Below are 23,952 nucleotides of genomic sequence, written 5' to 3' on the forward strand. Positions count from 1 at the left end.
AGTTTAGTTTCTAGGTATGTTTATTTGTCTCAGGAAACGGAGAATTATAGTTGAAGACGTATCATGGAAGAGATCAATGCATCTTCGTCTTCTTTATGGAGTAGCTTATGGGTAACCATGGTTTGGTGGATGGGGATACAAATTCTTCCATGGAAGCTTTGGGATTACCCCACATAAATACATAAGATCAATAGAGATTCTAAGCTCGACCAATCTTGAGGACATCATTGGTGATTTCTGTAAAACGGGTAAATATAAGAATCATATCAACAACATTATTAGATTTTACAGAGAAATGAGTGAGGCACAATTTATCATATCAACAAGATCTTCTTCGATTCATGCTTATAAGACAAAAAAAAAGAAACCTTCATAAAGAACTTCTCTTCCCATATAAACCAGTCGGAGTTTATCAACAAAGAAGGAGGATGAAGAACAGAGAGAAACTTTTTTGAAGTTAGGTTGTCTACTGGAAGTCGAGGGAGATCTTTGACAGAAAAGAAAGAGGTGGCATTGCCTCTAATGCCACGTGGTCAACTTGTTTTGACCAAGTCTTGAGAGCAAAATACATTGTCTTTAACCGAAAAACACATTGCCTTTAAAATTTCCCTATTAATTTTTCTACCTAAAAAAACAATTCTCTGAACTAGGAATTGTGAACGTTAGCACGTGCTCGGATTTTGAGCCGTTGCGGTCCACCACCAAAATCAAGCCAAAAGAATACTTTCACATTAGTATCGTTTTGTCTAAGACTATGAAATAAACAACTTCTTTCAACAAAATAAAAATGAAAGAAGTAATTAATTAAACAAATGTCACCAAGTTGCTTATTTCAAAGTCTTATACAAAATGATACTAATGTGAAAGTATTAAAACTGGAAGATGCAAAAACAATTAATTTCATGTTGAAATTTCAAATGGTCCACTATGTAAAAATAGCCTTCTCTCTCATCAAAAAAAAATAAAATGTAAAAATATCCTTCTATGTAGAAATTCAACTCAGGTAGTTCAAAATACTTGAAATGATTCAGTTTGGATCAACCCTGATTAGTCGGTTTAGTTTAGTTAGATTGGTTCTGCTCTTGTCACTCCTAACCTATGTATTTACAATAATTTTACATATATTGGAGAGAAAAATAGACTGACCACATTCATAATTTAATGAAACCAATCTTCATGGGTTGAACCATTCCTCCCTTTGTATGGTACGACCACGAGGGTCTTCCTTACTCTGCCATATCATTCAACCGGTGATTCGACCCCATTTTTAAGGCTAAAATTAGCAATTTCTTTACGAAATATATGACAACCGGAAAGCTGACTAGATAGTTTGAGTCAGCGGGCCCAAATTTCCCAAATCCTCATTCAGGTATCATTGTTAAAATCCTTGTTGAAATCAAGAAACAATCGAGAGAGATAGAGAGAGAGAGACATTACTCCCAATCGAGAAACAACTAGATTCCGCCATGGAGATCATCAGAGATATTTGTGACTGTTTCTCTCTCTCTTTGTCTCTCTTCTTATTCGCGAACCAAGTGGGAATGAAAGATCAAGAATGAGAATCTTTATCAGAAGATGACGGTGACCCTAGTGTATTGTTTCCTCTCTCTCTCTCTTGGTAGTCCACCATCGTGATCTCTGGATCTAGGCATTAGGAAACCCTAACTTTCTTCAAGCAAAGGTATTTACTACTTGATCTACTCTTTTGTTCGTAATATTTTATGATACCCGAAACCCTAAATTTTACGGTTCAAACAAACGATTCCCAATCTTCAAGTCTAGATGACTGGACTTTGAGGAACTCTGATTTCACTTTCTTCTTACTCGATCCAACGATCTTAATCTTGTACATCAGTGTGAGGAAATCGACCCAGTATTGAACTTGATAGTCAGATGGGTTATTTGTTGGTGTATATTGCTGGTATTTTTCTTCCCTTTCCTCCTAGACATCAATTTCTTTTAGTCAATCTTAAAATATGCCTCTGCTTTTGAATTTCTCTTGCAATATTGGCATTAAACATAAACCCTAAATCTGTTTCTGAAAAAAAAAAGAATGGCAATAGGTCACATTCGAAACAACAAATAACAAATGATAACACTTTATATTGTGGATCAAACTTCTTTTATGATGGAGCAAGTGTATATCTTTCAAGAACTCCTAGTTCTCAATACGTTAACTTTTACAAAAATATGCTTTATTCAAGAGTATGGATGGCAGTGTCTTCATACCCACCAAAACTAAATTCAGAGAGATAGGAAAAAAACTGTTGCCGTAAACTGAAAAGGCGGGAACGGACAACATTGTTCTTTATACCCACCAAAAATAAATATGCTTTATTCAAGTTTACAGAAGTTTTAAGTTTCTGCATATGTTGCCGTACAGTGTATACAACCATGATACATGGTTTTTTTTGGGAATACGATCTATAGTGTTGTGGACGTTGATATAACAGTTGGGATAAGCGATGGCAGTGGGGAATGTGACACTGATCTATAGTGTTTGTGGACATTGATATAACAGTTGGGATAAATGATGGCAGTGGGGAATGTGGCACTGATTTTTTGTGTTGTATGCAGAGACTTACATATTTGTTAAACTTATCTTAGATTTTTTCTCTTTTCTTTTGACATCACAACTTTCTACAAACAATTGTGGGTTCCACTGAGGTTTGGCAGTTAGCTTATTCGGTTTACATGTGATGTTCGAAGATGCTTATTTTATTTTCAAAAATATTTTATAAATGTTTTCTAGTTTTTGGAAGCATCTCCATACGTCAAGGTATCATACCTATTATGTGGGTTCATTCGAGAAGGATTTGAGACAGACTATCAAAGAAATGGCTGGCAGTTGGTTTACTTTTACACCTACAGCGTATGGAGATGCTTATTTTATCTTATTCTCCTTTTTCAATTTTATGATTATCTTATTTTTGCTCTTTTATCATTTTTTTTACAAATTTACAAAAGCTTTTAGTGTAAGTTTCTGCATATGTCACCGTACAGTGTATACAACCATAATACATGTTTTTTTTTGGGAATACGATCTATAGTGCTGTGGACGTTGATATAATAGTTGGGATAAATGACGGCAGTGGGAAATGTGACACTGATTTTGTGTGTTGTATGCGGAGACTTACCTATTTGTTAAACTTATCTTAGATTTTTCTCTTTTCTTTTGACATCACAACTTTCTACAAACAATTGTGGGTTTCACTTGAGGTTTGGCAGTTGGCTTGTTCGGTTTACATGTGATGGTCAAAGATTCTTATTTTATAAGTTTTCAAAAAAAAGATTCTTATTTTATTTTTAGAAATATTTTATAAATCTTTTCTAATTTTTGTAAGTATCTCCATATGTCAAGGTATCATACCAAATTACGTGGGTTCATTCGAGAAGGAGTTGGGACAGATTATCAAAGTAATGGCTGGCAGTTGGTTTACTTTTACACCTAATGACGTATGGAGATACTTATTTTATCTTATTCTCCTTTTTCAATTTTATGATATTTTAAATATTAAGTGTAAGTCTCTGCATTAGTCACAGTACAGTGTTACAACCATGATACCTGAGATATTTTTTTTTGGGAATGTAATTGGTAATGCTGGTGATCACTTATATAATAGTAGGGATGGCTGTGAGGATAATGACACTGATTTGTATTGTGTGCGGAGACGTACTTAATATTTATTTTCTTTTCTTTTGTGATTTGAGTAAGTTCCATTGAGCATCACATTTTTTACTTACCAACTATCCGAGATTAAGGTTGGCGTTGGTTTATTGCAAATAATGATTGGCAGCTGGTTTACATTTTTGGTGATAGTTTTGTAATTTCTGTAAGTATCTCCATATGTTAAGGTATGATACCAAATAATGTCGGTTCATTCAGGATGGATTCGGAATGTTGGCTCTAAATAAGATACAAGTAATGGTTGGCAGTTGACTTTTGTGGCTATATTTTCACACCTATTGCGTATGGAGACGCTTATTCTATTTCTGTTTTTCTTTTCCTACGTTAATGATATTTGAAACCTCTAGTGTAAGTCTCGTACATCATTTACGGTGCAGAGGAAGTTTCATGTCAAACTTATCAGCTTCTTTTTCGGGGAATACTTAAATTCGCGTGATTTGAGTGCCTTTTGACATCACATTTTATCACCAAAATTTTGCAATCGAGATTCAGGTTGGCATTGGCTTGTTTACAAAGAATGGTTGGCAAGTGGTCTTTAAATTTGGTCATAACTTATACCTGTGATGTCAGAAGATACTTGTCTTATTTTGTAATAGCTTCATATTTGTTTCAGGTGTTAATATTTATGGTGTATGTAAACATGGGATAGTTGGGGTGACAAAATGAGTGAATTCTTCTCCATTTTGTAACAGATGGATGGAGGCATACTTATCTTATGATTAATTATTTTGTAACAGATGGATGGAGGCATACTTATCTTTTGATTAATTATTTTGTTTCAGGTGTTAGTATTATATATACTAGTTCTAATTCTTGCAAGCAGCTTCATACAGCACGGTTTGATACCTAAAATGTTTCTGTTTGACAAAGAGGTATAAGTATTGCTTATATTACAAATAATGGCTGACAGTTGGTATACTTCCATTGCGGTTATACAATTATACCTGCGATGTAAGGAGATGCTTATTTTTATGATATTTGTTTTTGACAACGTTCCAAAAGTATTTAGTGCAAGTCTCTCCATATGTCACTGTACAGTGTACCCAACCATGATGATAATGGGATTTTTTCGAGATTGTATGATAGGTGGTTATTGGTATAGCTACGAGGTACCAAGTTATGTGGGATTAATGACGGCAGTGAGATGTATTCTAGTTTGATCAAGGAAATACTTTACTTGGTCGTTACACTAATTTCTTGTGTCGTATGCGGAGACTTGCCTATTTGTCGAACTTTGTTTATTTCTTTTTATTCTTTTCTTACTTTTGTAATTTCAGTAAGTTTCTTTTGACATCACCTATTACTAACATTTGTGGGTTTACTCGAGAATAAGGTTGGCACTGGTTTATTGCAAATGATAATTGGCATTTGGCTTTCGTTTTTTGGTTATCTGTGATGTTCGAAGATGCTTATTTCTTTTGAAGTAGTAATTTACAATATTTTTTAATTTTTGTGGGTATCTCCATACGTCAAGTCAAGGTATGATACCAAAAGACGAGGGGTTCTTTTGAGATGCAGTCAAACAGACTAGAAACTAAATACAAGTAATGGTTGGCAGGTGGGTTACTTTTGTGATGGTACTTTAACACTTATGGTGTATGGAGATTCTTTATTTAGCTGTGCTCCTTTTTTCCCACGTTGTTGATGATAGTTTAGTGTAAGTCTCGTTCATCACTTAATGGTGCATACAAACTTAGCTACCTGGACTTTTTTCTGTTGGAGCTTATGAATATGCGATGATGTCACGTTGTAATTAAACAATCTAATGTGCCATTCGCTATGAACTGATTAGGCAATACGTTGTATTAATGAGTAGCAGAACTTGATACATGTGATGTTTGAAGATGCTTGTTTAATAACTAAGGTTGGGAGCAACCGTTGTCCAATCAAGCTCTAAGGATTTAATCCAAGGGACTCATTTTCTTTCCACTGATTCTACTGGCATTCAGCTTTCTGGTTTTCTATTTGCCGAGGAATTAGGGCAGCACTATTCTTTTATTACCAGGTACTTGTTTAATTTTCCTGTATGCTTTCTTGAAACATCTTCATGTTTTTCGTGGTTTTAAATCTCTCAAATTATCCTGCTAATAAGGAAGAAGAAACGCAATCACAAGTTATATATCTCGGTCGAATTATCATTTTAGTGACACCAAATATTAGAAGAGCTCTGTTTGAAGCAAGTTCTGTAGCAGCTGACAGGTGTCAAATATTTTGATGAGACGCTACCATCACGATTGGGGAGTTACTTTTCCTTAACTTTTGTTGAATATTAGTTCCCCTCAGGTTTGTCGTCTATAGAGAGTGGTATTACTGGGAGCTGAATGAAAAATGGAAGTTCATTCAAAGGACTCATCTTCAAGGGTAAAAGTTCCTACTGATAGCGGCTATTTTTGTGTCTTCCAACATGATTTTGGCTGTAGTTGCTTTGAGTCTAAAAGGACTACAACAAATTTCTTATGGAACGGCACAACTGATTGATCTCTAAAGGGGATAGAGGGTAGGCTGGCTCGCTGGCCATCCGTAAAATATATGAACATTAATTTATTAGGGAATTTGCTTTAGTTTGAAATTGAGCAGTTGCTCTTTGGCACTGATAGATTGGATATTATAGTCACAAGTCATTTGAAACTTTACAAGCTCTGATAGGATCAAAAAGGTAAATCAGCTTGATTAATAGATGATGTATGAACGACCAGTTTTGAAGACTTTTGGATCAGTAAACATAACTTATTTAAGAGAAAGTATACAGAATACCAAGTTTTCAAGAGACGTTCTCTCTCGGGTTAGCTTCATCCAAAACATTCGCTGAAGTCCTTGTTATGTTCATATATTCCTTGACCTACGCAATCCTTAACTGTGGTAAATAGTTAATGCATCCCACCCAAATTTCCGATTTTATGTTCTAAACAAAAATCTCGATCTTATTGAAATATTGGTAGAGGTTATCTATTGTTTCGTAAAAGTTTAAAACAACAGACAATCTAGAATGTGATGGTTTCCCAACAGATGAAGAGTTCGGTGAAAGATATTTCAAATTGCTACCTTGGTTGTAACCATAAATGAAACATGACAATCTTCTATCTCCTCACCTCATACATGGTGTGAAGTTCTTGTCAGAGTTACCAGATACTCAACTCCCCAATCCCCCTTTTCTGTGCCGCGTATTAGATACCATATACCCTTTTTGGGCAGGTTCACGATCCAATACTCCAAATTTGACCTACAGGAATCTCCATCCTTGATTAACACAATTTATTTATAAAAATCTATGAGCTAAGCTAGTTGTTAACTGAAAGATTGTTTGGTTAAATAGTGAAGATTGTAGGTTCAACTGTGATAAAATGGCTGATAATAGTTGTGTTTATTTTACATAAATCATAGGAAGTGTTTCTTGTCTAGTAAAAATAGTCCAAAATGGTTCGGACCCTAAAATAGAGTACTCAAGCTGTATACCCACAGCATACCGCACGCTCACACGGTAGCCTACTTGTACGTGCTCCACATATCGGAGCGAACTGCGGTCTGGGTATCATTGGTCTGTGCTATCTTTTTTAGGAGTGACATTGCTATTTCTAAATTTTCTGTTGTAAAGGTAAGAGGGCAAATCAGTATACTTTATGGAGGCAGTATCAGCTTTGGATTGTCCGAGTACCCAGTATCAGAATTCGAACTTGTCGCAGAAGAACTTTTAATGAGTGACTCTACCATTGAGGTATCTAAGTTTCGTGATGGTTTTTTTTTTCAGTTTACCAGTGATTGGTCTGCCAATTTTTTTTATCAGCTTTGAAGTTTGATCAGTTAAAAGGAACAGTCATACTATTATGACAATTTTGATCTCAGTTGATGCTTAACATTTTTCTCATCAGAATTTCTGGCATGAAACATCTAATTCCTTTTCATTTTAATTATGCATGGATTAAGGACCACACTGAGGCATCTGTCTACTCGGATTTCTCTTTCTGTTCAAATTAAAGAACGAGGATTCATATTAGTGAAGTGGCTCCAGTATATGCTTGAATAGAATTCAGAATGATGATAAATGACAAGGAGTCAAGGACTGAACTGTCATACTATGCATTGAAAATCTTATGTTCAGAAGGCATAACTGAACTTGTACAGATATCTAACTGAAGACACGTTAGAACTTTCAGAAAACAAGATCTGTTGTTTAACACAATTACTTACACTTATAGTTGGATTTGATAGTCAACCTTGAAGTTTTCCAGTTAGTAGACAACTTGGAAGGAATGAACCATGCAGCTTTTTGTTTTTATTTGTACTTTCTTGTCATTTTTAATTTAAGCAATAACCATGATGGTGAACTATTTGAGGGATTTCTGAACGCAGCTAGTTGGACACATGGTACTGATGGCCCTTTTATGAAATTTAGATTGTAGAGTCACATTCTTTTCCTTGTCATTTTCTTCAACCGTTAATCTCCAGGCGCATTTTCTTGTGTAACGGTTGGCAGTTGGGTTACTTTTGTGGTTGTACTTTAACACTTATGGTGTATGGAGATTCTTTATTTAGTTGTGCTCCTTTTTTCCCACTTTGTTGATGATATTTTAGTGTAAGTCACGTTCATCACTTAACGGTGTATACAAACTTAGCTACCTGGACTTTTTTCTGTTGGAGCTTATGAATATGCGATGATGTCACGTTGTAATTAAACAGCTAATGTGCCATTCACTATGAACTGATCAGGCAATACGTTGGTTTAATGAGTAGCAGAACTTGATACATGTGATGTTTGAAGATGTTTGTTTAATAACTAAGGTTGGGAGCAACCGTCGTCCAATCAAGCTCTGAGGATTTAATACGAGGGACTCGTTTTCTTTGCACTAATACTACTGGCATTCAGCTTTCTAGTTTTCTATTTGCCAAGGAGTTTGGGCAGCGCTATTCTTTTATTACCAGGTACTTGTTTAATTTTCCTGTATGCTTTCTCTCAAATTATCCTGCTAATAAGGAAGAAGAAACGCAATCACAAGTTTTATATCTCGGTCAAATTATCATTTTAGTGACACCAAATATTAGAAGAGCTCTGTTTGAAGCAAGTTCTGTAGCAGCTGACAGGTGTCAAATATTTTGATGAGACGACAAGTTTGTTGAAACATAACTTCTACCATCACGAGTTACATGAAGTGGCAAAAGAGAAATAATAACTTGTTTTATTATAGAACATATGATTTTGATTAGATAACAATTTAAATAACAAGGAGAGGAAGCTATATTGCGGCTGATTCTTATTCCTGATTTTGCGCGAGGAAAGAATTTGAACAAAAAAAATGAACAATATGACTGCTGGCAATATAATATTCGAGGGCCTTAGTCGAGCTAACAATTTAGAGACAACAAATCTGCTAATTTGGAATCACCTAGTGGCTTGAAGGCTCATGAAGCCCTTGAGTCTTGGAAGCTACATGATAATGCCAAGACCATTTAACTTTTGCCTCCTGAAGACATTTTAGGAACCATTTTAACTAATTGATCCGGGTTAAAACTTACTTGATGCTATCGGGTACATTTGAAGGAATACTTAGTTCCGGGTGCTAAATGCCACACAATTTGTTTTTGATGCTGAGTTGGCTAACCAAACGAATCAAGACTACTTAGTTGAATAGGCCATTGTATATTCTTCCAAGATGCATTTTTGAAGGTTCTAAAGTCGTTGATGTTATTGAGGCTCTCAAACATTCCTGCGAAAATGGCTGGCAGTTGGTCCAAATAATGTCGATTCTTTTGAGATGGAGCTAAAACAGACTATAATTTAGAATACAAGTAATGGCTGGCAATTGGTATACTTTAGTCTTTATACTTCTACACTTACGGTGTATGGAGGCTACTAATATTTTAAATTGTTAGTGTAAGTCCCATTCAAAGTTTTTCAGGAATTTGATTCTTGATATTTTTGCGTTGGAGCTCATGAACATGTGCATTTGTGGTTGTGCAATTTAATAAGCTAATGCTTACATAACCGCAAGTTGCCAAGTAATGTGGGTTAATGTGCAATATATTCCGAGCTGATCAGGTAATACTTTGTCATAATGACTAGCAAATCGTCGTAAATGTAATGCTCAGAGATGCATATTTAATAATTAGAGTTGGAAGCACCCTTAATTAATCGAACTCTGAAGATATAAGCCAAGCTCAGAGACTCTTTTTCTTCCTACTGAGGAAGGAATGTGTTGGATTATGTTTTCTGGTTATTTGTTTGCAAAGGAATTCAGACAACATCATTAATTCTTCTAGTACCAGGTACTTGTTTAATCGTCCCATATACTTTATTGAAAGATCTATATATCGGTTTCAGTTTTCGATCCCCAAAATTATCCAGCAAATAAGAAAAAAGAAACATAATCATAAGCTATCGGCTTAGCCTAAACTATATTGCTTTGTTCCAGATGGTATTATGGTAAGTTATTGATATGAACATAGAAGAACATTGTGGGATTATCATTCAAATATTGGAAGCACCTAATTATAAGCATGTCCTATAGCAACTCACTGGTTTCGAATATTTTGTTGAAATGAGAAATTTGTTGAAGCAAAACTTTTAGCATCTAGAGTTACAAGAAGTGGCAAATTAAAAATTATAACTTTTTTATACTATAAATACAGTTTCGTGATTCTTTTTCATCAAGCGTGTCCTTGCTCTATTATGTTATGTTATAATGTGGACGAAGTTAGGGATGGTTCGGAGCAAATTGTTGTGGAAAAGCTTTGCAGGTGAAGTTTAAATTCTAACCCATTTCACACTATGTTCTTGGTTCTTTTTCATTAAGCATTTCAAGTTATTCATTATGTTATATATTCCATTTGAGATATAAATTAAGAAAACTTTCGTTATGAGCAAATTGTTGTGGACAAGCTTACCTATTCTGGTTTAGGTTTTTATATTTTTTAAAGGAGAATGCTTCCATGTTTAGCCAACCAGAGACAGATATATTAGAAATGAGCATGCACGATATACTAGGTTTAGTTGTCTCATAAATAGTTGTTGCTTGAAGGACTGGTTTGCTGGATTAGTTAACCCGACCAATGAATAGCTTGATTCTATTACGATTTCAGGAGCGTCGATATTTCAAAATTTAGAAGAATAACTTCGACAATAGCAAGCTACGATCTTCTATTTCTCTCTGACAAACTGGAGACCCTGCTAAATATCTTAGTACATGGTCATTGTAAGAACACACTGAGTTTTGGCATGAATTGTTCTGCAGATATCATTATGGAGTTCAGTATTCTTTCTTCTTTTCCTCGGCTTCTTGCTGATGTTGTATAACGGAACATGCTTATTACATTAATACCTGCCCTTAAATTTTTGGAATGCCTGTTAGAGGTGCATGTGTGGTTAGGTAAGTTGCTGAAGGAAACAAATACGAGGGCCTCTAGAGGGCGTGGACTAATTATCGTCTTTCAGGTGGGTCCTAAATTCTCGGAAATAAAAACTGTTTGAATAGACGGCCACATAAGCTGACTTCTTCAGTTTCTCGAGAAGGATACATTTCATTCTTATTGGTTAAGCAGCTTGGAGCACATTTAATTCTTGTGAAATTAAAGAATAATTTTATATGCAATTTGGCATTAGGCTAAGAGGCCAGATTTGTCGATACTTGTTCTATTTTAGATGTTTTAACGTTCTATATCATGACTAATTCAGCTGTAGTGATTTCTGGTGTTGTATGTTGGTAGTTTCAGACCAATGGGTACATCTCCAGTATTTCAAGACCATATGATTGTGTTTCATACTTTCATTACTTCCAATTCCGATTACGTTGTAGAAGTGGCTGGAGTCTCCAAGGTATTCAAATTCACCTCGAAATAGATAGACCGGTCCGTATACCTTAGTTCTTACTTGATTATGTTGTACTATGCGGATAGTTTCTTGAAATGAGCAGACATACTGAAAATGGCAACAGGGCACACATATTTAGCAAACATAAGCAGACATACTGAAAATGGCAACCAATAGTTCTATGTTTGCTTATCTCGGACCTAGTTGTTGCATGAAAGATTGACTTGTTGGTGGATAGCTAACCCCAAAACCAAATGTAATAGTCGGAGGACTTGAACATTTTTAGATGAACAACTCCGGCAAGAGCAAGCGGTGAACTCAGTAAAAATTTGGAAGTTTTTTCTTGACTTTTTCTGTTGACATAATTCTGGTTTTCAGGATTCGTTTTATCTTTCGTTCACTTATTGGGCTTCCTCTATCCGATTTATTGAGGAATCTGCTTCTTGCAGTAGACCTCCCCTAACTGTTTCAATGTGTATGGTAGGCGAACATGTGGTCGAATACATAATTTGATGGAAAGACGTACGTAACATACCTTACGAAGGGTCGTCAGGTGGGCCCCAACATCTCAGAAACACAAGTAATTGTATTTAAATTATTTTCTTTCTGAAATTTGTCTTCTTCTTGCACTCGGTAATGCTATCAATGCTTGTTATGTGATTTTTTAATGATTTTATAGACCTTTTCCCTGTTGAGCTTAAAGCTAATTAATCACTCCTTGCAAATTCAATTAGGTGTTTTACCTTTTTAAGGGTCGAAAAAGTAATTTGACTTCGTCAAGTTCTTGAGGAATTACTTATTTTTGATAAATTAAACAATTTTGAAGACGTTTAAAATATCTAACAGAATAAAAGAATACTATTCTTGATGTATGTTGAGACATAGGGCACACATGCCTAGTAGTAATATATAGACCAACTCAGTCGAGCTAGTGCCATTGTTGAGTTTATCGTCTGCAGTGATTTAAGAATCTATAATGTCAGGGTGGTGAAGGGAATTGGTCTTTGCTGAATTTAGTGGTTGTGGTTTTGGTTACTTTTGGAAGAAAAAGAAATAGTAGCTCAAGTACTTTGCCCCTAGGTCGAAGCGATACATTCTTTATTTATTTGATAATTTTCTGGATCGAAGTGGTTATTTGCGTGAAAGTGGTTAAAGTCTAGGGCATACAACTCGTCATTGCACGTAAGAGTGGCTTGGTTGATTAAGTAACCCAATGAAGAATAGCAGGGGACAATTCAACTTTTAGATGAATAGATTTACTTTTAAGAGGGGGGGGGGGGGATTTCAAAGAGTTATACCATAAATGTTGAGTAGAGGAAAGATTACTGAATTCATATAAGAATAACTTTGGCAAGAGAAAGTTGTCATTCTTAACAACTTCTATTTCTCTTAAGAGAGATTATAAAACGGTAATGTTGTTTCATTTTCTTGCTTGAGCATACTGTGATCTTAAGATATCTGGAGTTGTGTTGTCACCTAACTTTTTTATTATAAGAGAGAGGGTTTTGTAGCCCATTATGCACCCACAAATTCGCTAATAACAATGTTGTTGTTATTGACATGTAAGAAGTTAACTGAAATTCTCACAATGCTAGCTTAATATATCTATGAAACAATAGATATAAGGTCTAAAGATCCTCCTGTTATCGACTTATCGTTAAATGCACACACCCATTACCAATGGATACGTGGGCATGCAGGAACTGCTTTAAGACTGAAGGCTAGAACCCGTAATGCAAGGTTTGTGACGGGACCGTGGTGGAACGGTTAAAAAGGAATATATTGAGGTACTTTACTCAATCGTTTATACTGCTTTATGATATGCTTATGGTTATCAAGAAATATTTTTATTTTTGTGATGCTAAAGTAACCCAGCTTTCTAGTTTTATCGAAGTAGTAACTTCACTTGTGGTTTGCTTAAAATCTAACTTGCAAGTTACTGTTCTATTTATATGAATTAAAATGATAAATCGAAACTATCATCTAGAGCAGCATACAAAAACCTGAGGCTCCTAAATAACACTACAATTGTACGCATCGTCCTAGAAAATACTCTCATTCTTAGATTTTGTTGTTCTGCTAAACAAGTAAAACAATTTATATTATTTCCGATGTTTTTTATGTTTATGTCATGACCAATTAAGTTCTAGTGATTCCGATGTTTTATGTTGGTAGTTTCGGACCATTGGGTACATCTTCTGAATTTTTAAACTTCGAGCAGATATAGATGGGTGTATCTTGTCGAAAGCTAATCTCTAAGCTTTCGTTACCTGTATTTAGTTATTAGTCTTAATGTGCTATGTATTGTTATATTGGTATTTTTGTATCATTATGTTTTTATTTGGTATTTTTGTGTGGTTCTTATATATATACTTGAATACTATACAAGATTAGTATTTCTGATGCTCATTACAGTTGGATGATGTTTTTTAGCACGCCGAGTAGTACACGTAATTGTTGGTTTGGTATTCCGCAAATAAACATTTAGTATATCTACTTGGTATTCACGTGCAAATTTAGTATGATTACCTGTGTATGTCCTAATTCTAATTGTAACTTTTGGTGGTTGTACCGAGTATTCGGGTTATGTGGATCAGAGTTAGTATGTCAGACTTTTCTTTATACGCGTACTTACATATATTATTGTGTTAATAGTTGTATGTACTATTTGTATTTTGAATTGCTTTGTATATGAAATTTATATTTTGGATTGTTTGTCTATGGTATTAGTATTTTTGACTGTTTTATCGTGTAAGTGGTGTTTTGATTGTTGAGTTAAGTATACGTATCGAGTTATTTGGTGTGTTAATTGTTTTACAGTTAGTCTCTTGTGGGCGTAAATTATATTTTTATTATTGGGTTGTGTAGTAGTGTTTATAGCTATTCAATATTTCTTTATTAGTCGATTACCTCTGTAAGAGCATGTACGGGATTAATATTTTTTATGTGCCTTTTTCGTTTTGAATATGTGTTATTGAATGAGTTTACAAAAATAATCTTTGGTGTGCTTCCTTTTAATATATGTTGGTGTATTTCTTGGGTGGTTGTGTTTTTGGGCTAGTATTTGCTGAATTGGCATATGTCTAGGTAGTGTTTTGCCCTTTAATTTTTGTAGCCATTTACCGTAGATTCAATTCAATTTACTGAACAAGATAAATGGTCTTTTTGTATGAATTATATTTGTATGATTAGAATAGTATTATTTTGTGTACATTGTACAATTAGCATGTAATAAATTTGTATTTTGGTGTACTATTATGTATTTTTCTTATTGGTTAAGTTGTTTATACAAATTTAATATTTTAATATCTTGTGTGTGTCACTGTTTGAGTGGTGTATATACAATACTAAATACGCTTCATTTTATGTTCGTACGCTTCTTTGTGTTCGTAAAATGTATTGGCACGGATGTTTTTGTTGTGTTGTCTTTTATAGCATTAGTAGTTTTACTCAAGCAAAAAGAATTAGTATTTTGGTGAATATGTAATGTAGAATCAGCATTTTGTGAATTTTGTTGTTATTATCAAGGAATAGAATTTCGGTTTTGGTGGAAATTTCGCTCGGTCCAAAAGTGGAAACATTTGTGGAAATATATAGTTTAGATTATGTATAACAAGATTATTAAACCATAGTGAACATAAAGATGATGTTTCCAACCAATTAACATAATCTATTAGTTTGAGGGGGCATTAACAATTACACAGTTACGTCCGGGGGTAAATTGAATAACTTTTTGGCTATAACATCTGAAAGATAACATTCTTACTTATGATAGTTAATAGTTAACAAACTATGTTAGTTTGAAAATGTATCGCCAATTACACAGGTATATTAGGAGTGTTATGAAGATAAAAAAGATGAAGGAAGAGATATGTTTCTAGTACTAGTTTCTCCAAATTTTTTACTAGATTTCTATGATATCAATCGAAATTTCCATCATGTTGTGGAAGTTTCGAAATGCCCAACATTTTCGGTCGAAAATTTCCTCATGTCGGTGGAAACTATGTAGGAAATAGTTGTAAGTATGAGTTCGTGCACCTAATCTAAATTTAGAAAACGTTTCGAGAAATTTCGTTCCTTGGTCAATATCGAGTGCAGTGTGCATATTTGTGTTTGTAGGTGCATTTACCAAATTAGTCGTTATTATTTGGGTGTGCTACATTTTATATTTGTACACGTCATACTTGTTTGTGAAAGTTGGTTGTTTTGTGTATTTTTCCCATTGTTTCATTCAATTTTGTTAATGGATCATTGATATCTATAACTGTTTTGGGAAAGCACATGACGTCGCAACTCAAATAGTTAGGTAATATACATTGTGCCAGAATCTTATGTCTGGCGTGGGAAAGGATGTTAATCTAGAGGCTTTCTAATTGAGTAATGAACATATTAAGTGCGAACCATCTTATTTTTAACCTGTGGTTGTGTCTGAGTATGATTTGGGCACAATATAGTTGTTGATTAGGAAATACCTAGCGGTTGAAAGGCTCTTAGAGTTGGTCCTTAGGTTCATGAGTCTTATTTCTAACTAGTGTTTGTGTCAGAACTACTTAAATCTGAATATGTTAGGGTAACTTACATTCTTGACTGCTTTTAATTTGGTCCATAAGTTTCTAGTGCTAACCATGAAAAAATTTCAGATAATGAACCAAGATTATTTAGTTAAATAGGCTCTCTTATATTCTACCAAGATGTCATTAATGGTCTCAAAGCTCTCCAATAATCATACAAATAAGCAAAATCCCTCACCAATTGACTCCACAACTATATTTGAAGTAGGCCTTATAATAATTGAGCTATATCGACGAGTTATCGGTTCTGATAAAACAATTGACTGACTCTAAATTGAGATCATAAAAGATACTTACAACATGCTCATAGTAAAACTGTAACGTTACTCCTTTCCCTTGCTTGAGCTCACTGTTGTCTTAGAATATTAGTTCTCTATTCACATAACTTTTTTGTTATAGGAGAAAGGGTTTCCTAGCCCATTATGCAACCGCAAATTTGATAACAACAAGGCTGTTGTTAACTGAGTTTCAAATTCACAATGCGAGCTCAATGTATCCTCTTGTTATGAGCTACCATTAAACGCATACACCCAGGAACTGCTTTAACGGTCAGAGAGGAATACATTGAGGTATATTATTCATTCACTTTTACTGCTTTACGATATTGTTACACTTTTATCATGAAATATTTTTATTTCCGTGATGCAACCTTAAATCCAGTTTTCTAGTTTTACTGAAGCAGTAACTTCACTTGTAATTTACTTGAAAGGTAACTTTCAAGTTACTTTCTATTTAAGGAATATATTGAGGTACAATCTGAAAGCCAGCTTTCGGGGGGCTCCTTAATTGTACGCGTCGTCCTGGAAAATACCCACATTCTTAGCTTTTGTTGTTTTGCAAAACAAGTAAAACAACTTGTTTTATTTCAGATGTTTTTATGTTCATGTCATGACTAATTTTGCTGTAGTGAATTATGATGTTGTAAGTTGTAGTTTCAGAACATTGGGTATATCTTCTGAATTTCTAAACTTGAGGAAGGTAATTTGTTGCTAGGTTTACCTTCAGTCGAAAGTTCCATCAGAACAATTGAAAGGTAATTTATGAACTTTCACTTAGTATTCATAAAATAGTTATTAGTCTTCATGTTTTACCCTTTAATTTTTGTAGCCTTTAGTTAATGTTTTACCCTTTAATTTTTGTAGCCTTTAGTTAATGTTTTACCCTTTAATTTTTGTAGCCTTTAGTTTGATTCAATTTCATTTATTGAACAAGACTAATGCTCTTTTGTATGAATTACATTTGTATGTATTTGAATAGTATAGTATTATTTTGTGTACATTGTACAAGTAGTATTAAGTTTGTATTTTGGTGTGCTATTATGTGTTTTCTTATTGGATGCGTAGTTAATGCAAATTTAGTGTTTGATAAGGTGAATGTATCATTTAGTTTGAGTTGTGTATATACAATACACAACTCAAACTAAATGTATTGGCATCGGTGTTTTTGTTTTATTTTGTATTTTTGCATCAATATATTCTTGTGAATTTGTAATTGTCGAGGGCATTCATCATATTTGTGTTTACAGGCTCATGTACCGAGTTAGTCCTTTAGAAATTGTAGTTTTAATAAAAATATTTTTCGACCTATTTTATAGGCTTGTGATTGATCAGAGTGTAAATACTAAATTTAGTATTTGGGCGTGCTACATTTTTATATTTCTACGCATGAACACTTGTTTCTTAGTGTATATCATATAGTTTGATTCCTAGTGCTGTCATTGATATCTATAGCAGCTATTGTCTGAGACATGAAGTGGCAACTTAATTAGGTAAGGTAACATATATTGTGCTTGAATCCTATGCTTGGCATGAGAAAGAATATTTAATTTAGAGGCTTCTTAACTGAGTACAAAAAAGATGACAAAGAATGATCATGTTATTTGTAACCAGTGTTTGTATCTGAATGTGATTTGGGTACATAGAGTTGTTAAATAGGAAATACCCAGCGGTTGTAAGGCTCTTTGAGTTACCCTTGAGGTTATCCAACAGAACAACAATGTTCAGGTATATTGGTTCGGTAACCAGTGGCGAGTCTGGTAAGGGGCATGTGCGAAAATTGTTCCCCATATTAATACTCTTAGTCAAAAAAATGATTTCCCTTGATACTTGTATGCTTGTGTTGTACCTAAAGTTTCAGACGAGCTTAAAAGTGATACTTGTTTACTTTTTAAGTCCAATTAGTAAAGTAACCAATATCTTCTAAAAGTATCCCAAAAGAGTGCGCGAAAAGCCCGAACTAAGATAGCAAAAGGTTGGCGAAAGTGCGAAAAGCCCGAACTAAAATAGTATGTTGCAATAGTATTTTTGTGTACATTTTAGAATTAGCTATTCAATACATTTTCGTTGTTGTGTTGTATAATTCCTATGTTTTTTTTGTATTTATGTTATTCCATGAGTTTACAAAATTAATCTTTCGTGTGCTTCGATTGTATGTATGTTGGTGTATTTGAAGGGTAGTTGTATTTTTAGGCTAGTGCTTGCTGAATTGGCATGTCTAGTTAATGTTTTACCCTTTAATTTTTGTAGTCTTTAGTTTGATTTAATTTCATTTCTTGAACAAGACTAATGCTTTTGGTATGAATTTGAATAGTATTATTCTGTGTACATTGTACAATTAGTATTAAATTTGTATTTTGGTGTGTTATTACGTCTTTTTCTTATTGCGAGTGTTTTGATGTGGTGAATGTGTATTTTATACAAATTTAGTGTTTATAAAATGTATTGGCACAGGTGTTTTTGTTGTATTTTGTATTTTAACATCAGTATTTTGGTGAATTGGTAATTATCGAGGGCATTCAACATATTTGTGTTTATAGGCTCAAGTACTAAGGGGCGGACTCCCTAAGGGGCTTGTGGGGCACGTCCTCCCACACCTCAAAAGTGGGTTTCAAGAGCTGAACCAGGATTGGGGATCCTGGCTCTAATTGTGAATTTATTTTATTAAGTTAAGTAAATATTAAAATATAGGTTGGGTTAGTTAACTGGTTCCTTAGCTTGTTATACAATCAAATGGTCACATGTTGGAATCCAATAAGTGACAATATATTTTTTTATTCTCATTTTTTGAACTACTTTCTTGTTTGTTCTCTGTATTTGTCTATTTTAACTTTTGGCCCATACCCTAATTTTTTTTTTGGCCATTTTCTTTGCTAACTCAATTTTGTCTTCCATTTTATTAGAGTTCATGTGTGTTCGTTGATGTTATATTTTCGTCCGAAAATCATTTATGAGCTATATTATTTCTTTATATAACTAACAAACATTAAATGGTTTGTTTCGTGCGTTGCTATTGTATTTTTATGATGGTTTAATCGTTTATAAAATTTACGCGAATCTCATTTATTCTTATGTGAAGGTCCAGAATTAACTTATTTTGATGTTAGAATATTGATAGAGAGATAGTGTATTCACCAAAAAATGGCTTTAAGTTATACTCTACAAATTCATATACGTGACAAGTCAAACTTTACTCTCTAATAACTTTAGGTAAGTTAGGATTGACTTAAAATCTTGATCCGCTCATGGTGGGTTCTTTTTAATCAATAGGTTCATATTTATTCTAAACACAACTCTTTCATCCCAGTTTTATTTCATGGGAAGTTTATTATACACTTTTTTTTTTTCAATCATACTCTAATCACTTTAATCAACTAACAATATTTAATATATGTTCCAGGATTCACTTGGTTTAGTTTTTAATTTATGATTTTGTACTTTTATTTCATATTCTTTCTGCGAGTTTGTATTTTTCATTTTCATATTAGAATAAGTTGAGAAGGTATTAAATTGTTGAAAATTGAGAAGCTTCTAGTCTAATTTTGTGTCAGAAAACGAAGACTCAGTGCGGTCAACTATATATGTGTGTGTGTGTTATGAATATTTTTCACTTTCATCTAAATCTTTATTTACTACTACTAAAATGTGCCCCCTGAATTAAAAATTCTTCGGTCCGCCACTGCATGTACTAAATTAGTCTTCTAGAAATTGTAGTTTTTATAGAAATATTCTTTGACCTCTTTTGTAGGCCTTTGATTGATCTTAGCACTTGGGCGTGCTACATTTTTATATTTGTACACATAAAGACTTGTTTCTTAGTGTATTTATCCTACGGTTTGATTCGATTTGTTTACTGGATCATTGACATCTATAGCTATTGTTTGAGACATGAAGTGACCATTTAAATAGTTAGGGTGACATATATTGTGCCTGAATCTTATGCTTGGCTTGGGAAAGAATATTTAATCTAAAGACTTTCTAACTGAGTACAAAAAAACTTGACAAAGAGTGATCATGTTATATCTAACCAGTGTTTGTATCTGAATATGATTTGGACACAATAGAGTTATTAAATAGGAAAATACCTAGCGGTTGTAAGGCTCTTGGAGTTGATATATTGGTTCGATAACTGAACCAAACCATAAACAGATTGATTCCGATTGAATTATCCAGCAACCTACCCTTTAGATAGGTTTATGGTTGGGTCTTAAATGTCAGTTACCGACTGATTGTACAACCCTTACTCCCTAGGTGCAATGTTGAAGTAGATCGTCAAATAATTATATAAATAAGCAAAACGTCTTACCAATTTACTACTCAACTATATTTTTGGTAGGCCCTCTAATAATTCGATATAGACTACTGATTAGTTTGATGAAACAATTCATTCACAATACGAGGTTAAAAGAATCACCACGGTAAAAACTTACTACTCATTTTATACTAGTCAAATGTAGACTGATAAAACTACTCAAACAGTTAGTAAAGATGTTATGACAACACAAAAAAGTATTGAAAGACTCCATCAATTGCTCATGGAGGCTTGGTCCCCGTGGTTCTGCATTATGTCAGAAAGATTTATTATCCCCATTGATGTCGTGGAAAGTGATTTTCTAGGCATTTCTAGAAAATTGATCGTATCTCTCTTGAATGTTCTTTTTTTATAAATAATGACCTGGAATGGGGGGTCTGCGAAATAGAGACTTTGATGCTAAAGTCAGTTAAGTCTTGCAAGGAAATGCCCTTCGACGAAGATGACCATGCGCTGTGAGGATACTTGCTTGCTGAAAGTCATGTGTTAGCGCTGTTAGAGGATAATATTTATTTGAGTACATTAAAGGAAATGTCCTTCAACCAAGATGACTATGCGCTCAATTTGTCAGATAGGATAAATGATGAAGAAAATCATCAAGTCGGTTGTTTTAAGGATCGTAATCTTTAGTTATAAACCAACTGTGATTTACGAATCACTTGGATGATTCGCGACTAACTTCGATCGGATCCTACAACGGGTTAAACGACTAGAGGGAATCAGATGAAAGGGCCCTAACTAAATGCGCCTAAAAGTACCCCAAAAGAGTCTGGGAAAAGCCCGAACAAAGATAGCAAAAAGCAGGCGAAAGTGCCAAAAAATTGCTAGGGCCCCTGACCCGGGCCTCGCTAAGATCGACCTTATAAAGTCCTAGACCAGAGCATGATCGACTAGGACATAGAGTCCCAGATGACACTTTGTCCCATTTGGAAATTCTACTAAGAATAGGATTACGGGTTTCTTCTTTTCTGTGGTCGTTATTGAATCTTGATTCAGGATTCTGACTTTAGGAGTCTCTATATCAAGACCCCATTAGAACATAATTGAGTGATGAATTTTCTCAATAAAATTCCATCTCTGCAAAATCAAGCAGAAGACAAAAATAGAGAAAAAGCTCCAGCTACTTATTTAGTCTAAAGATGATTCAGTTTTTCGTCTTAACATCTGAATAAAGTCTTAGCTGGCTTGAAAGTCGAAAGATTAAGTCGATTGTTCGGGTGTCTCAAGCAGTGGAGCTCTAATTTAGAGCTCGTGTTCTTCAGCAAAAGCGATCAGTTCAGTCTATGGGAAAGCGATGCAGGTATATTACTAACCCGACCTAGTTCATCATTAGTTTGCATGCATGAGATCCGGACAAACCTAGTGTTAGACGTATAGATGCTTAAGATTCCACTTATAATATTAGGAGACTCAAGTATCCAACAATGGCGTTAGAGCCTCTTGCACGAGCTAATTTTTTACTACTTTTGGACTGAATTTTGACTTGTTTGTTTAGATTGATAAATCTGAAAATGAGTTTCAGATATCAATTGATTAGTTTTGAATTAGATTTAAAATTATATAAGTTGTTTTCAAAATTAAAATTTGAAATAGGTTTTATGAACATGTTTTTAAAACTTTCAGTTTTGAAAAGGCTTCAAAAACAAAAATTTATAATTTCAAATTCAGAAATTCAACGTTTTGAATAATTCTAAACAATTAGGGAAACAACAAATAAAAAACATATTGGAGAGAAGCTGCTGGTCAGGACGGTCTCAGGCAAGCAAAGAGGCTCGAGCGAAAGTCCAAGCACGTCTTGTATTCTGCCATGCACGTTAGGAGTTCATGAGAAGTCTAAGACGGGCGCGAGACGGACTTCGTCAGGCGCGTCTTAAGACCGAACCCCCTATTAAATAGAAGTCAACTAAATCAAATATAGTTGAGTTAGATTGAACCAGAAATTTATTCTCCACATAAGATATATGTTTGTCCATATATTGGCCACCTAAGACAGACATTTCTTGGTTACCATGAATCCATAATTAATTTGTAATGTCGTTTGGTATAAAGTATTAGTAAACTAAGCCAAATATAATTGAGTTGTAACGAGTCCGAAATTGTTTGTCCACATAAAATATATGTTTGTCCCTTATATTGACCACCTAAGAGAGGGGGTTCTGTTGAGAGAGCCATTTTTTGATAAGGAAAGCTTCTCGCCGGATTCTATTCACAAGGGATGGACGATCGGTAGGATAGAGATATAGAGATAAGAAATGATGACTATGAATCTGTGGTGGTATTAATGGGGGCTTTAATGGGGAAGGAAGATGAAAATATCTTCAAGTTATCAGAGGATGATGCAATCTCAGAAGAAGAAGCAAGAAAAAGCTTGGCAATAAAACTAATCTCAGGAAGGAAGATGACTACTAATGTATTGAAGATGACCCTAATAGGAGTCTGGAAACCAGTAGGAAAATTTTGGGTGAAGGATTTTCATGGACCTAATTACTTTTGAATTAACAATTGATAGAGAGAAAGTGGAAGAAGGATCGCCGTGGTACTTACAGGATGAATTATTGATTTGGGAGCGATGTGAGAGAAACAAACTCCCATCAGATTACCGATTTGATCAAACTGAATTCAATATACAAATTCATGGGTTACCAATTGAGTTTTTGACAATTGAAACAGTAAGCAAGATTGGTAACCTAATTGGCATCACAAGGGAGATTCAGAAAGAGGAAACTGTTAAGTGGGGTATGTACGCTCGAATTAGAATTCGTATTGATGTAACCAAGGCTCTAAGAAGTGAGATAGCTATTGAATTACCAGACAAACGACAAAGTTCAATACAGATCAAATATGAGAAACTTATAAGATGTTGTTACTTTTGCGGAAAAATTGGGCACTTAATGGCGGATTGTATTACTAGAGCAAAGATACGAGAGAAAATATCAGATAATTGGCCGGAAGATATAAAAGCTAAAGCTAAGAAGCTCCTTATACCAAGATTCAGTGATGTTATGAAGGCGGACTTTGGAAATACTATAAAGATTGATTTCCGGCAAAGAGGAATCAGAGAAGAGAGCCGAAAATGGATTCCGACGAGAAGGGCCGAAGAGAATCTAGAAAAATCAAATTCAAAGGAAGCAGAATCCAGTAATTCGAGAAAGTTACCTCATTCGGGTAGTAGAGAATCAGAAGATTATGCACGTTCCATAACTAAGGAGGAACGATTAAGGAAAACACATATTCTCACATATGAAACAATTATGGACGAGAATAATATACCTCGTACTCGGATTGCAACAGTTACGGAAGGGGGACCA

General features: G+C 34.3%; 2 long non-coding RNA genes across 5 annotated transcripts; both read left to right on the top strand.

Moving 5' to 3' along the window:
* The first annotated feature begins 1,330 nt into the window (after nucleotides 1–1,330).
* LOC147549127 (uncharacterized) lies at nucleotides 1,331–8,090 on the top strand. Of its 4 annotated transcripts, XR_015238278.1 has the most exons (4): nucleotides 1,331–1,921; nucleotides 3,362–5,693; nucleotides 7,281–7,400; nucleotides 7,610–8,090. It is a non-coding gene; the product is annotated as an uncharacterized LOC147549127 (long non-coding RNA). The 4 variants fall into 4 exon arrangements; XR_015238277.1 differs by having other exon boundaries at nucleotides 7,281–8,090; XR_015238280.1 differs by lacking the exons at nucleotides 7,281–7,400; nucleotides 7,610–8,090 and having other exon boundaries at nucleotides 3,362–5,345; nucleotides 5,481–7,273.
* Nucleotides 8,091–11,408: 3,318 nt separating this feature from the next.
* On the top strand, nucleotides 11,409–13,274 carry LOC147549128 (uncharacterized). The gene is made up of 3 exons (XR_015238281.1): nucleotides 11,409–11,492; nucleotides 11,971–12,039; nucleotides 13,187–13,274. It is a non-coding gene; the product is annotated as an uncharacterized LOC147549128 (long non-coding RNA).
* The last annotated feature ends 10,678 nt before the right edge of the window (nucleotides 13,275–23,952 follow it).

Source organism: Eschscholzia californica, unplaced genomic scaffold (assembly GCF_041429995.1).
Source record: "Eschscholzia californica isolate CP2 unplaced genomic scaffold, dmEscCali1.0.p SCAF_3, whole genome shotgun sequence".
NCBI classification, from domain to species: domain Eukaryota; kingdom Viridiplantae; phylum Streptophyta; class Magnoliopsida; order Ranunculales; family Papaveraceae; genus Eschscholzia; species Eschscholzia californica.